This window comes from Peromyscus eremicus, chromosome 8a (assembly GCF_949786415.1).
Source record: "Peromyscus eremicus chromosome 8a, PerEre_H2_v1, whole genome shotgun sequence".
Lineage (NCBI taxonomy): Eukaryota > Metazoa > Chordata > Mammalia > Rodentia > Cricetidae > Peromyscus > Peromyscus eremicus.
The window spans coordinates 89,117,623-89,132,885 of record NC_081423.1 but is presented as its reverse complement, the minus strand read 5'-3'; the positions used below and the strand labels follow the sequence as shown (position 1 = coordinate 89,132,885).

Genomic DNA, 15,263 nt, shown 5'->3' with positions numbered 1-15,263 from the left:
CTCTGGATGGTCTCTCTTATCCATAATAAAACTGCTCCCCTGACTATGGAGTGACCAGGTCAGTGGTTTCTTTACTTCATCCTCACGTACACCCCTGACTTATTCTGTGGGCTCTGAACTCCAGTCCTCAATATTGCATGTGGCAAGTGCTTTTCCCGATGTGCCTTCTCCCCACCCCTACCCCCAAACCCCCAAGTCTCACCCCAGGCTGACAGTCACTGACTCCTTGCCATGTCAGGCCCTGCTCCATCCAGGTCACACTAGTGAACGCATTGGGCCCTCATAACACCTGGGATTAAGAGGACAGTAATCACTGTCTTACAGTGGAAGAAAGTGAAACAGAACATCGATCAAACTGCAGGGCTGCAGCTCAGTGCTAAAGGCCTGGCTTGGCACGAGGCCCCGAGTTCCAGCCCCAGCACTGCAGAAACTGGATAGACGTTGCATTCTTGTAAGTCCAGCACTCAGGAGCTGGAAGCAAGGGGAACAGACGTTCAAGGCAGCACTGTGAAGATGTCACAGTAAGTAAAGGTGCCTGCTACCAAGCCTGACCACCTGATTTGGTTCCTTGGGACCCACATAATGGGAAGAATCTGCCCCTGTGAGACCAAAACGAGCCATCTTAGAAATAAGACCAAAATGCCTTCACCCAAAATCTAAGGCCTAAGATTTCTCCTTCTAGGAATAGGCCAATAGTTACTGAAACAAGTCAGTTCAGACTCCAGAAACCAGGAAGTGTAAAAGTACAGAGTCACAAGATAGTCACGAGGTAATGCCTGCCAGACTATGGAATGTCCTCTCCCTGGTTTCCAGGGTAACTGACCATAAAAATGCCCCCACCTGAGGGCAGCCAATGAGAAATGGTGGTGGGCAACCACTCCCCTAGAAGTAAGATTAAACCATGATTTCTAGAAAGCCCCTAGAAACAAGCCAATCAGAATTGTACCCGTACTAGCACCCCTAAACGATGTAACCTTGTGATTTTTCCCTTTAAAAACTGAGCTTGCAGACAGGCGGGCACTTCCTCCAGCCTCCACTGCGTTGGATGTATTGGATGAAGTCCCTGCCTAGGCTTGTATTGCTTTTGGATATCCAGAATTAAACCTTGCTTTTGCATTCTGGCATGCTTGTCTTTGGTGGTCTCTCTGGGGGTCACGATCTGGGCACAACATTTGGGGGCTCATCCGGGATCCCCAGAGACCCCCCCCCCCCGCCGGGACCCCTAAGAGCTCCGGAGGTCCATCTGCACCGATCGGTAAGAGCGCTCCATTTTCTTGTCTTTGCTTTCCTTTTACATTCATTTTCTTACCATCTGTAGGGCCCTTGTTCTTCCTTTTGTCTGCCTTTTTTTCTGCCTATCTTGTTTGTCAGTATGATTTGTTATACCTATATAAATGTATAAATGTATGAGAACTGTGGCCACATGTGTGAGTGTTTTATGCCTGAGCTTGTGTATGCTTTGGGACTTGTGGGCCGGATTGCCAGCCGAAGGGATGGAGACCCCTTTGGTGGTTGAACTGGCACAGAGTAACCTAACATTGTTTCCTTGCTCTGTCTGACCAGAGCACGGGCAGCAGAACTTCGGGGGCCCAGGGTGCCACTGAGAGAGCTAGGCAGCCTGTGAGCATCATGGGGGTCCTAGACGCGGCGGGTTCAGGGCCCCAGCTCGCTCAAAGAGCTTTGGAGTAGAGACTTTACAGCACGATGAGGTGGCGGCCAGATTGGCCCAGAGGCTACATGGGAACTAGGCATGGCTGTGTGCTAGGGCAGGCTATGAGCACTGTGGGGCCCAGATATGGCCGGCAGGTTCTGGCTGGGCTCCTGTGTGGACAAGGGGCAGGGCTGGCGGGAGCCAGCAGGAGCCTCAAGGAGCTCAGTGTGGGGGCTGGTGGAGAACTAACTGCCCCTCCAGGGTCACAGCTGTGGAGTGGCCTAGAAGTCTGTGGGCCCAGCCAGGGCATGGAGTCACTTTCAGTCTGCCATTCTCGTGTTCTTGAAATCTGAGGTTAACAGCAATCTTTTTGTCCCCATAGTGCTTGCTTTCCCTGTCCTCTTCCTCTTCCATGCTGTTGTGTGGGGCTCCCAAGACCTGCCTTGGGGCTAAAACCTGATCAAGGTCTGGCTCCAAGAATGGAATGTCACTACATATGTGAGACTAACCAACTGTTTCTTGTCTGTGGTACAGTGCTGATGCAAATTGAGATTTATTCTTGTTATGGTATATGCATGTATTTCTGTTCTTGTTTAAAATATTATAACTTTACAATGTATTCTAGATGACTGAGGGAAATCACAAGAAAGACTTTGGTAAGAGTTTCTGTTTTTTTGTTGTTTTTTGTTTTGTTTTGTTTTGTTTTGTTTTTTCAAGACAGGGTTTCTCTGTGTAGCTTTGTGCCTTTCCTGGGACTCACTTGGTAGCCCAGGCTGGCCTCAAACTCACAGAGATCCGCCTGGCTCTGCCTCCCGAGTGCTGGGATTAAAGGCGTGCGCCACCACCGCCCGGCAAGTTTCTGTTTTAAAAGAAAAGAAAAAGCAGAATTTGTCTAGAGTAAATGTCTGAGGGATCAAAGGAACAGACTGAGGGTATATAGAAGGTTGTAGAAAGTCAGAGGGGATGTGATGTAAACTGTTAAGGTTTCTTATACCTGCAAATACTGAATTTAAAAGTTAATTCTTGTTGGTTTTCATTTTAAGAATGGCTAATGAGTCTGCAAACTGCTTATGTGTGTATGTGGACAGGTATGTGACTTGAAAATGTAAGCAAGCTTTAACTGTACGTATGTATGTGTGTAACTTGGATCCAACTGTGTGTATGTGTGCAAGTAATTATTGTTTAGAAAAACGAGCTCTAAACAGCAACCACATGGCTTCCTCCATCTTGGCTGGTGACCTCATGGGCAGCCATGTGGCTGGCAGCCATCTTTTACTAAGGTTATAAAGATCTACTCAGGTTAACACCTAAGTACTTATGTCTTTACCAAGTGTTCAACAGCAAGTTTCTAGAGAATTTAAATAAATAGCAACTTATGTTTAATAAATAAGATACTTGCCGGGCGGTGGTGGCGCATGCCTTTAATCCCAGCACTCGGGAGGCAGAGCCAGGCGGATCTCTGTGAGTTCGAGGCCAGCCTGGGCTACCAAGTGAGTTCCAGGAGAGGCGCAAAGCTACACAGAGAAACCCTGTCTCGAAAAACCAAAAAAAAAAAAAAAAAAAAAAAAGATACTTAATAAATATTAAAGCTGCATATCAATGCTTTTATACACAGGAATATACCTTGCTATGGCAGCTAAACTTTGTAACATAAAGGAATCATAGGAAACAGCTGAGGTTTGCAAATGTATGGCAGGACTAGAGTTCCAAAAAGAGTCTAGTTGCAGTGGTGGACCTTAGCAGTTTTAAAAAATGCTAGTGCCAGGTGATGATCACCGGAAGTACCAGCCATAATAAAATGGAGCAGGCAGGCTATGTATGTGCTGCCAAAGGTAGGGTCAAAGAAATCATCCAAGCCTCTAAGTAAAAGAATCAAAAGGATTATAAATGAATCCCAGATATTGAACTTTGAGATTGTTTGCACTTTGGAGCTTGGTTTTACTTTATACAGATTATGATGGTGCCATGTTTTCTTCCCCTTAAAGTAAAACAAAGATACTTTATTATTGATATTACAGAAGACATTTGAGAGATCTTAATCCTTTAAGAACAATTTTTAGAGTTAAAAACTAATGGCTTTAAAAAAAAATGTTTCTCCTTACCCAAGGTATGTTCAGGCTTAAGAATGTTGTCTAGCCTCCTTGTATTTGCTAAGTTTGTTAAGCTTAAGTTATTTGGATAAACTGATGCATATATATGTTTTATATTGATATTTTGTTTTGGTTTCCTTACTGAACCTGTATTTGATGCTAGAAGAGCTTCAACTTAAAAGCAACTGTTTTTAGGCTACTTATTGTAGACTGTTAGAGAACATAAATAGTCATAAGTAATCAAGTTGTTTTTTTTTTTTTAATTGTAGTCAGGGTAAGTAAGAACTGATGTAATATTACAGGGATAAGTTTACTCATTTACTCAGTCCCTTGCATATGTTTTCAGGGTTAAGCTTGAAACAAGTAATTAGAAACAAAGTTTGTCTATTCAGATATACCTGGACAGCCCTCATACTTCAGAAATCTGCAGAATATGGCATTTAAATGTTGATCTAAAAGCTTATTATATCAGACAGGCTTCCAGATCTTCAGAGACCCAAGGTCTCCGAAGAAGATTCTGTATGAGGCACCACAACGTCTCTGCCTGAAATATGACATCGCTGACCACAGGGCAAGATGCCCCAATGCAACGCCTGCCACCAGGACCCAGCCCAGACTGTGGACAAGCAGTAGGACACTGGAATTGATTGCACCCTTTTGCCTGGTCAAGGTCAGTCTTCCGTGTCCCTATTCCACAGGAAAAATACTCTGCCTTATGGGCCTTATGGCGGAAGAAGATTGATGCTGTTCTGACTGGTGCCTCCAACGTTATGGAGACCTGGGTAGGGATTGGTCCCTGTAATTTATAGGATTGGAAGCTTCTTGGTCTGCACTCAGATATAGTTTATCCTTCTCAGATTTCTGATAGTACTGATGGCTAGGCTAGCCCTAACTTTGTCAGCATGGCAGCATCAGACAACCAGATCCTTCTGCAAGGCTATAGCTAGCTTATTAGGAATTATTTTAGGAAAATGTTCTAAGATATAAAAGTTTAAGTCATAAAGGTTCAGCTATGAGTCTAAAATGAGATATGTTTCAGATTACTCTCCTGTTCTATGGTTCAGAGCTTAACATTTAGGAGCCCTGATGAGCTGGTAGAACAATGACTACTTACTGTGCAGTCACAAGGTCAACATTTTGGATTTGTTTTAGATGTCATCTAAATATGTCTAAATGTAAACCTAAATGTGCTTCTCATCAGGCCAAAAATCTCTGTCCAATTTATACCTGGCTTTCTGGACAGAAGAAAAATGCACAAGCTTTTAACCCAAATCTGTAGTTCTTGTTGGGACTCAAAGGTATAAGTCCACTTCTGCTGTTTTACAGATACCCATTACCTGCTTTGTCTACAATATGGATTTCAGTACAGATTGGTAATACTAATGTATCTAAAACTTTTATGTCATTTTGTAAGTAGGCTTCAAAGGATCAAAAGAGTCGTAAAAACCTAGACCCACTTCACAGAGGTCGAAAGGACCCCAGATAAGTATTCCTAAAGATGGTATTTTTCCTCTCTCCTGGTATTGGGACTACTGCTTTTCCCATTACTAAGGGTATGGACCTAAGGGTTCCAAATAAGTTCATAAATTTTAACTTCTGCTCCTAGTTTAAATTTGTCTCAACAGATTTCCACTTGGCTGACAGTCACCTCCAAGTTGCAGTCGCTGACTCCACTGCTCCAGACGACTGTGAACTCCAGACTTGCTAAAAGCTGACGTGGACCAGCCCAGCCAACATGATTGTTCCTTGTCTCTACAGGGTCAGAGAGCCACACACTTCTGACAAATGCCCCCTTGCCCAGTCTTTGACTAGCTTTTCAGCCTTTTGAGGGCCCCTGACAACGGTGCCCCAATGCCAGCTTGTAGCAGTTCCAGAAGAGAATACGTCACCCATGTTCCCTGTTCAGAAAAAGCTGAAATGCTGGGTCAAAATGAAACTCCCTGGCATAGAGACAAGATGGCTCTTTACATGGCCATTATTTAGAGAGGGATACTTATGAGCTAACTGTCCAAAACCCATGATTGGGTTCCATTAGGCACATGAGAAGCAGGAAATGTGAGACCAAAATGAGCCATCTTAGAAATAAGACCAAAATGCCTTCACCCAAAAACTAAGGCCTAAGATTTCTCCTTCTAGGAATAGGCCAATAGTTACTGAAACAAGTCAGTTCAGATTCCAGAAACCAGGAAGTGTAAAAGTACAGAGTCACAAGATAGTCACGAGGTAATGCCTGCCAGACTATGGAATGTCCTCTCCCTGGTTTCCAGGGTAACTGACCATAAAAATGCCCCCACCTGAGGGCAGCCAATGAGAAATGGTGGTGGGCAACCACTCCCCTAGAAGTAAGATTAAACCATGATTTCTAGAAAGCCCCTAGAAACAAGCCAATCAGAATTGTACCCGTACTAGCACCCCTAAACGATGTAACCTTGTGATTTTTCCCTTTAAAAACTGAGCTTGCAGACAGGTAGGTACTTCCTCCAGCCTCCACTGCGTTGGATGTATTAGATGAAGTCCCTGCCTAGGCTTGTATTGCTTTTGGATATCCAGAATTAAACCTTGCTTTTGCATTCCGGCATGCTCGTCTTTGGTGGTCTCTCTGGGGGTCACGATCTGGGCACAACACCCCTACGAATTATCCTGTGACCTCTCCTATCACACACACTTTTTTTTTTTAAGGAAATAATTTTTTTAATGTTTATTTTATTATGTATACAGTATTCTGTCTGCAGGTATGCCTGCAAACCAGAAGAGGGTAATAGATCTTATTAAGGAAGGTTGTGAGCCACCGTGTGGTTGCTGGGAATTGAACTCAGGACCTCAGGAAGAATAGCCAGTGTTTTTAACCGCTGAGCCATCTCTCCAGCCCCACACACACTTTTTAAAATAAATAATATAATCTAAAAAAATTTTAAGAAGTTCATGATTATTCTGGACTACAAAGTAAGTTGGAGGCCAGCCTGGACTACATAAGACTGTCTCAAAAAAAAAAAAAAAAAAAAAACCAAACCTGGGACTGGAGAGATAACTCAGCACTTAAGAGCACATACTGCTCTTGCAGGGCTCAGGGCTCAGCACCCACATTAGAAGGCTCACAACCACCTAGAACTTCAGCTCCTGGGGGAATCTGAAGGATTCTGGGCTCTGAAGGAACCTGCACTCACATATACACAGATAGACACATACACACACATTTAAACATAAAAATAAATCCATGGTGATATGTGCTTTTAGTCTCAGGATTTGAGAGGCAAAGGCAGGCAGATCTTACGTGTATTCAAGGCTAGCCTCATCTACATAGCAAGTTCTAGGCCAGCCAGAATTACATAGTGAGATCCTTTCTCTAAATAAACAAGCCTCTTACTCAAGTACCTACAGCCAGAAGTCAAATCCCTACCTTCTAAACCAGAAGCTGTTGTGGGATATTTGTACACTCTATGAGGATGTGTTGCTGTGACTGGTGTAATAAAAAGCTGAATGGCCAATAGTTAGGCAGGACTTCCAGGCAGAGAGAGAACTCTGGGAAAAAGAAAGGTGGAGTTGCCAGCCAGACACAGAGGAGGCAGGATGAGCAGTATGGAGATGAGGTAATGAGACACATGGAAGAACACAGATTAAAAAATAAACCAGGCAGTGGTGGCGCACGCCTTTAATCCCAGCACTCGGGAGGCAGAGACAGGCGGATCTCTGTGAGTTCGAGGCCAGCCTGGGCTACAGAGTGAGTTCCAGGGAAGGCTCCAAAGCTACACAGAGAAACCGAGAAACCCTGTCTCGGCAAAAAAAAAAAAAAAAAAAAAAAGTTAGGAACAAGTCTAAGGCCAAGCTTTTATAATTAATAATAAATCTCTGTGATCGTCATTATTTGCAAGCTGGTTGTCCCAACAAAAAAGTACTACAACATATGGCATCCAACGTGGAGCCTCAAATATCCAAACATAGGGCCCGAGAAAGCTAAGGAAAGTTCTGGACCAGGAGGTGAACGTGTGGAGAAGCCTTGTGGTTTCTCAGGTGCTTGGCCGGTGCTTGGCCTACAGAGGCCCCTGCTCCCAGGTGTTACCTGCAGGCTGGAGCCAGCTAGCCAGCACAGAACAGCATGATGGGTAAACTGGCCCTTTAAGGCTTGGCTTACACGGTCAGAGAATACTGCCAAGGTGAAGAAAGTCATGCCCAGACACAGAAAACCTCTAAAACAATACAGTATGCCTAAAAAGGGTGCTTAGGTGCTGAAGGAAGAAATGAAAATGGGCATAGACAGTCATAGAAAAAAATAGTTTAAAATAAAATCTTTTTTAAAAAAAAGATCAATGTAATCTTTTTCTTTTCTTTCTTTCTTTCTTTTTTTTTTGTTTGTTTTTTGTTTTGTTTTGTTTTGTTTTGTTTTTTGAGACAGGGTTTCTCTGTGTAGTTTTGGTACCTATCCTGGATCTCACTCTGGAGACCAGGCTGGCCTCGAACTCACAGAGATCCGCCTGGCTCTGCCTCCCGAGTGCTGGGATTAAAGGCATGTGCCACCACCACCCAGCTGCAATGCAATATTTAAAAAAAAAAAAGCCACATAAGGATGGAAAATACACAGGACGCCTGGATACTGAATGTTGGGTTGTTGACTGAATCTTTTGGAATGGTGATGAGCAAACAGCAGCTGCTGAGAGACAGTGGATTGTGGAAGGAACTGCTGAATTAAACCAGCCTAGATACTTTAGGCATGTCTTGGCTTCAGAATGTAAGTCAGGAAATGTGTTGCATTGTGGGAGAGGCTGTGCTTTTGTATCCACAGGATATGAAAAGCTATGGATTCCTTCAAAATGAATAAAGAGCAGATTGGACCAGGGGAGACCTCCTGAGGATCTGCAGGCATGAGGGAGAAAGCCAGAAAAGACTACAGGACAGGTGACATGTCTGTTGACCCCTCCACATGGGAACAGCTTTGAGACTGGATGAGACATGATAAATCTTGTTGGTTACAGAGTCCTCATGACTTACTATATTATAGTTTGGATATGCAGTCCAAACGGACTTATAAAGTTGACAGATGCCTTTTACCTACCCAAACATAAAACAAAAAAATCATCTTTAGCTGACATGTACGTACCACACATTTCATAATTGTGTTAACGCAGATATTTATGTTACCTTTAAAAGTTTGTATGTTTTCAGAGAAAAGGGACCAGATACCAATAAAGACACCCAGGTGATTCAGTCTCTCATAATGCCTCTGTTGCAGTTTCCTCAAAATTCTACATTCAAAACAACTTCAAAAATGCTAGCTGAGATGGTCCAACTTCACAGACTAATCCAGCCAAGACTTCAGATAAGCTCTACACTTTCCCATCACACAGACACTAAATAAAAAAAAAAAAATACAGATAGCTCTCCTAGGACTTGACCATTATCTCAATTTTTGTAGAGTCCCCTAAAGATACTATCACCCCCAAACAATAGGAAGCAGTCTAAAGGACATGATGTCCACATTCCCAAGAGATGCGGTGAGTGGTTTTTAGTCATACGGTGGTTTATGAATGTTTCTCATCATTTAGGGGGCTGGTTGCAAGTGGTTAATGGTCATGGTCAGGGAAAAAACCTAAACAAAGTAGGTTAGTTTCAGGGATCTCTTTCTGAAAAGAAAGAAAAGGAGAGAGATAAAAATGATAGGATAAATGGGTATATTGTTGAATCTACTTTTAAATTAAAAAAGAAACTACTAGTCTCAAATATTTTACATTGCTATGGATTTCTGCATATTGATACAAATTTAAGGGTTTTTTTGTTTTAACATATTGTATATATGCTTCTACTCTTGTTTAAGGTATTGTACCTATGCATCTCATTTAAAATGTAATGTATAAGGCCGGGCGGTGGTGGCGCATGCCTTTAATCCCAGCACTTGGGAGGCAGAGCCAGGCGGATCTCTGTGAGTTCGAGGCCAGCCTGGGCTACCAAGTGAGTTCCAGGAAAGGCGCAAAGCTACACAGAGAAACCCTGTCTCAAAAAAACCAAAAAAAAAAACAAAAACGTAATGTATAATTAAGAAATGTAGGTTAGTAGTTAGTTATCTATAATAATCAAACTTACAGTCATGTTAGGTAAGTTTTCAAGATTAAACAGATATATTTTAGACAGATAACTGGTCTTCAAAGACCTACAGAATATGGCATTTAAGATTTTGTTTCTTTTAATTTATATAATTTTTTTTATTTATGTTCATTGGTGGTTTTCCTGTATGTGTGTCTGTGTAAGGGTGTCAGAAGACCTGGAACTAGTTACAGACAAGTGTGAGCTGCCATGTGGGTGCTGGGAACCCAGGTCCTCTGGAAGAGCAATCAGTGCTTTTAACTGCTGAGCCATCTCTCCAGGCCCCATTTAAGATGTTTTAATAACCTAAGTCTTTTCATGGCAGTGAGACATGTCTGCTCCTGGCACCACCAATTTACTGCAAATTAAAGGATGATAAGCATTGAAGAACCTCCATATGGAGTTTGTTTTCAATATGGCAAAACTAGCCATTGGGTAAAAACTGCCCTTGCCTTGACTGCTGACAGCATACTGTCCAAATTGGGTAAGCAGGACACAAAGGAGACAAATGCTGAACTTTGCCAAGACAAGGTAGGACAATCCTTCAAAATTCCTGCTTCACAGAAAAGTCTGTCAGATATTCTAGACCTGTAAGTGAAAGATGGATGCCCCGGCACTACAGAGGAACCTTGGGTGACTGTCCAGGCAGCCAGCTATTTCTGTCATTTCTATATTTTGAACGTTGCTTGCCCTGCATTTCCTGTTTACTGAGATAATATTATATCCTTCTTGGGTCTTTGATTAGGTTGAAGACTAGTTATAGTTGCAGTTTTTCTTGTTACCAAATTCAGAAAAGAAACTCACAAAAGAGGTATAAAGTATATAAGGTTGAGAGACATAAAAGTTTAGGTTGTTTATCTAAGAAAATGTTTTAAAGTCTAAAAAGATTTTTTTAGGATGGTAATACAAGTTATGATAGAAAGTGGTTTAGGTATAAAACTTTGGACTCATCAAGATAGAATAGATAATAGAATAATTTCTCCAAATTTGCCAAATACAAATGAACTAGATATTGTAAATGTAATTCTTACCTGGAAATTGTTCTTATTATATATAGTTTTACTATGTTAGAGTTGAAACATTTCCTTTCTATTTAGACAATACCTGATAATTGTTCTTATTGTATACAGTTTTACTATGTTCAGAGTTAAAACCTTTCCTTTTTAATTAGACAAAAAGGGGAAATGTTGCAGAATATTTGTTTACAGTGTAAAAATGTGTTTCTGCCTAAGGTACCTTCTGATTGGTTTAACAAAGAGCTAATTGGCCAATAGCTAGGCAGGAGAGAATGGGCGGGACTTCTGGGCAGAGAGAGAGAGAAACTAGGAGAAGGAATATAGGTGCACAGATTTGCCAGAGAGACACGGAGGAAACAGGAGGTGTGGGGTGGAAGAAAGGTAAAGCCATGTGGCAGAACACAAATTAATATAAATGAGTTAATTTCAGTTATAAGAGCTATTGAGAATAAGCCTAGGCTAAGGCCAAGCTTTCATGATTAATAAGTCTCCATGTCATTATTTGTGAGCTGGCAGCTCAAAGAAAAAAATCTGACTACAGGAAGCAGTAGACTTCCAGCTCTCAAGGCTTGGAGCATAAGTCTTGGGGTCTGCCAGTCTAGCCCCCACACTATGGCCACTCGAGGTCCCAGGACAGCCAGCTGTGGAGGAGGAGCTTCTCCTTGTCTGCCCACGATTCCTGTGCAGGTGAACAAAAGGACCCGAGCCAGCTGTTGGTAACAGTTTGGAAGACCAGAGAATACACGATGAGAGATGAGCTGAGGAAGAGTGCTAGAGGTCGAATCTCTGTTGAGCTCTTGGGACTCAGCAAACAAAACTACAGCATAATAAGGCCACTTTAATTCAAGATACATGGTGAAAGATTACATAGGATGTGTTTATAAGTTTAAAAAAGTTATTCATCATCTGAAATCCAAATGTAAGTGGATAGCTTATATTTATTTGGCAACCCTTCTTATAGGTCAAGATAAGGATTTGACTGTGCTCATCCTGACAACAAGGTATTAAAGAGTTCAGAATCTGACTAGAGATCGACACACAATCTGATTAGAAGTTTGCAAAGATCCTACTGGCTACAGGGTTGCCCAAGAGTGCACAAAGAGGCAGGGAGCCCAGAAGGCAGCTGCCAGGGTCCAAGTGAAAGAAGGGGCTTGGGGCCAGCAAAATGGCTAGACAGGTAAAGGAGCTTACCACCAAGACGGACAACCTGAGTTTGATCCCTTCAACCCACAGGGTGGAAGGAGAGAACTGACTTCCACAAGTTATCCTCTGGACTCCATCCATACACACATCATGGCACAAGCATGCCCATACACATACACACACGCACACACAAAATAAATAGATAAATGTAATAAAACAAGAGAAGGAAGAGGAGGAAAATCCAACTTGGGCTACATGGATTGAAGATATAATATGGTGCAAAAAGCCAAACACAAAAGGACAAAGATGCAATTTTACTTAACAGGAAGGATTTACAGGATTGGAAGTCACAGAGACAGGGAGTAGTAGGGTGGGTTCCAGGGGCTAAGAGAGGAGGAAAAGAAGTGAGGGCTTACCATGTTTGAGAAGACAAACACATAATGGAACTAGATGATGGCTACAAAAATATGTAAATGTAGTGAATGCCACAGAACTGCACATCAAAAAATGATTAAAATGCTATATGTCATGTTATGTTTATGTCTTAGCTAGGGTTTATTGTTGCTGTGAAGAGACACCATGACCACAGCAACTCTTACAAAGGAAACATTTAATTGAGGGTGGCTCACTTACAGTTTCGGAGGTTCAGTCCATTATCGTCATGACAGGAAGCATAGCGGCATGAAGGCAGATGTGGTGCTGGAGCTGAGAGTGCCACATCTTACAGGCAACAGGAAGTCAACTGACTGTCACACTGAGGGAAGCTTGAGCAAAAGAGACCTCAAAGCCCACCCCCACAGCCCCCACAGTGATAAACTTCTTCCAAGAAGGCCACACACCTCCTAACAGTGCTACTCCCTTTAGGGGCCATTTTCTTTCAAACTACCACAGTTGATTTTATCATTGTAAGAAATTTCTAGATACAGCCATGGGGTTTTGGCATCTTTGGTAGGACCTTAGCATCAGCAAAAGGCACATCCCATAGTATGATGTAAGATCTTAGATTCTTCTCCTCTCTCCTTTTTTTTTTTTTTTTTTTTTTTGGTTTTTCGAGACAGGGTTTCTCTGTGTAGCTTTGCACCTTTCCTGGAACTCACTCTGTAGCCCAGGCTGGCCTCGAACTCACAGAGATCCGCCTGGCTCTGCCTCCCGAGTGCTGGGATTAAAGGCGTGCGCCACCACCGCCCGGCTTCTCCAATTCTTCCTGCATAGAAACTATCTTCAGAGATGCTTGCCTGAATTCTGATAGTATTCCACTCCTTGCTGTGGTCTGAACATTTGCTTTCACAGTGTGGTGAGATGTTAAAGCTAAAAAGCACACCTCAGACATCTGACACATTTAAGAACCACCATGTTTCAAGTAATACAGTCAGCAGCATCTGTACCCTTGGCACAATGGTTCCTATATAAATATTCTTTTTTTTTTTTTTTTTTTTTTTGGTTTTTCGAGACAAGGTTTCTCTGTGTAGCTTTGCGCCTTTCCTGGAACTCACTTGGTAGCCCAGGCTGGCCTCGAACTCACAGAGATCCGCCTGGCTCTGCCTCCCAAGTGCTGGGATTAAAGGCGTGTGTGCCCGGCGCTATATAAATATTCTTTAATGGGGCTGGAGAGCTGACTCAGCAGCTAAGAGTGCTTGTTGCTCTTGCAGAAGACCCTGGCTCAATTCCCAGCACCCAATGGTGGCTGACAGCCATCTGTAACTCCAGTTCTAGGGGATCTGACATGCTCTTCTGGCCTCTGAGAGTATCAAACACTTACTTGGTGAAAAGACATAAATGCAGGCAAAACATCAATACATACCAAATAAATACTTTCTTTTTTAATGCCTTTTTTTTTTTTTGGAGACAGGGTTTCTCCTTGTAGCCCTGGCTGTTGATAAACTCACTCAGTAAACCAGATTCACAGAAATCCACCTGCCTCTGCCTTCCAAGTGCTGGGATTAAAGGCATGTGCCACCACCACCCAGCAAAAACTGCAACTTTTAAAAAGAAATAAAATATTTCCTCAAGCCAAGTGTGAAGGCACACAACTCTTATCCCAGCACCTGGGAGAATGAGTCAGGAAGATGAGGGCTAGCCTGGGACTTCATAAGGTGCTCTAGACCATCTTGGTTATGTAGCAAGATTTGGTGTCAAAACTAAAACAAAACAAACAAACAAACAAACAACAAAAACCCAAGGGCCTAATAATACAGACTACTAGGTAAGCTCCAGGCCAGCCTGAGCTACAGAACACCCTATTTCAAACAAAACAAAACAGAAACAGTGTATTATGTATGTATATACGTGTATATACATATGCATACATTGTTAACGATTTGCTCTATCTGAAACAGCATCTCTGAATATGCCCTAAAAGGGAGGGAGGATGCAGGATGCTCCAGGGACGCAGGAAGTAAACGAAACTTAGAAGTCTAAGCAAGCTGAAACCTGTAAGATTCACAAGCCCCATTCCCAGAGTTACATACACAAGCAGCAAAGGGACCCGCCTCGCTGCCTGTCAGAGAGGCAGGGAGAAACTTTTGTGATTCTTCGCCCATGCTGAGGTCAAAGGAAGCCTGGCCAGAGTTAGTTAGCACAGAGCACTTCCGATTTCACTTTGTGACAGCATCTCCCAGTAGCCCAGACTGGCCTCCAACCTGTTGGTTATTCGGCCTCAGCTTCACAAGGGCTGAGCATACGCTGCTAGATTTCATTTTGTTTTGTTTTGTTAAGACAGTCTCTCTATGTAGCTATGGCTGTCCTGGAATTCTACGTAGACTAAGCTGACCTCAAATTTACAGAGATTACCCCTGCCTCAGCCTCCGGAGTTCTGGGATCAAAGGCGTGTGCCACCACACCTGGCTCAATTTCTTTTTTTAATCAAAGGAATTGGAAATTGTGATAATCTGGAAGAAACTTCCCTACCGATTCCAAAATAACAGAGTCGTCTGCAAGTTAAATATTTTTCCCCTCTGGCATGTTGTGGTAGGACTTCCGAGAGTTCACTTAGCATATGTTAAAAATCTGTTTATTGATACTACCTGGCCACTTTCTAAACTCATCCTTCAGCTTCCCTTGGCTGACCGGCAAACGGGAGGGCAAGGAAGCAGACGCAAAGATTTCCGGCTTGTGTTGCTGATCCGGGACTCCCGGAGGCCTGGCCTTGAGGGCGGAGCTTTCGCACGAGGTCCAGGCTCCACCCACCGGGCGGCGTTCGGCTGCTCCCTTTCCGCCCGCCAGGGGTCGCCGCCGTTCTGCTCGCGCTGGATTTTCTCCTTTGGCGAAAACCCACCCCTTTTGCGCATTTTG

General features: G+C 43.0%; 1 long non-coding RNA gene across 1 annotated transcript in view; it reads right to left on the bottom strand.

Moving 5' to 3' along the window:
* Window positions 1–15,223, bottom strand: part of LOC131917875 (uncharacterized) — a 28,353-nt gene extending 13,130 nt beyond the window's left edge. The window contains exon 1 of the long non-coding RNA XR_009380761.1: window positions 14,996–15,223. This is a non-coding gene — a long non-coding RNA (uncharacterized LOC131917875). The remainder of the gene's footprint in view (window positions 1–14,995) is intronic.
* Between the last annotated feature and the right edge of the window lie 40 nt (window positions 15,224–15,263).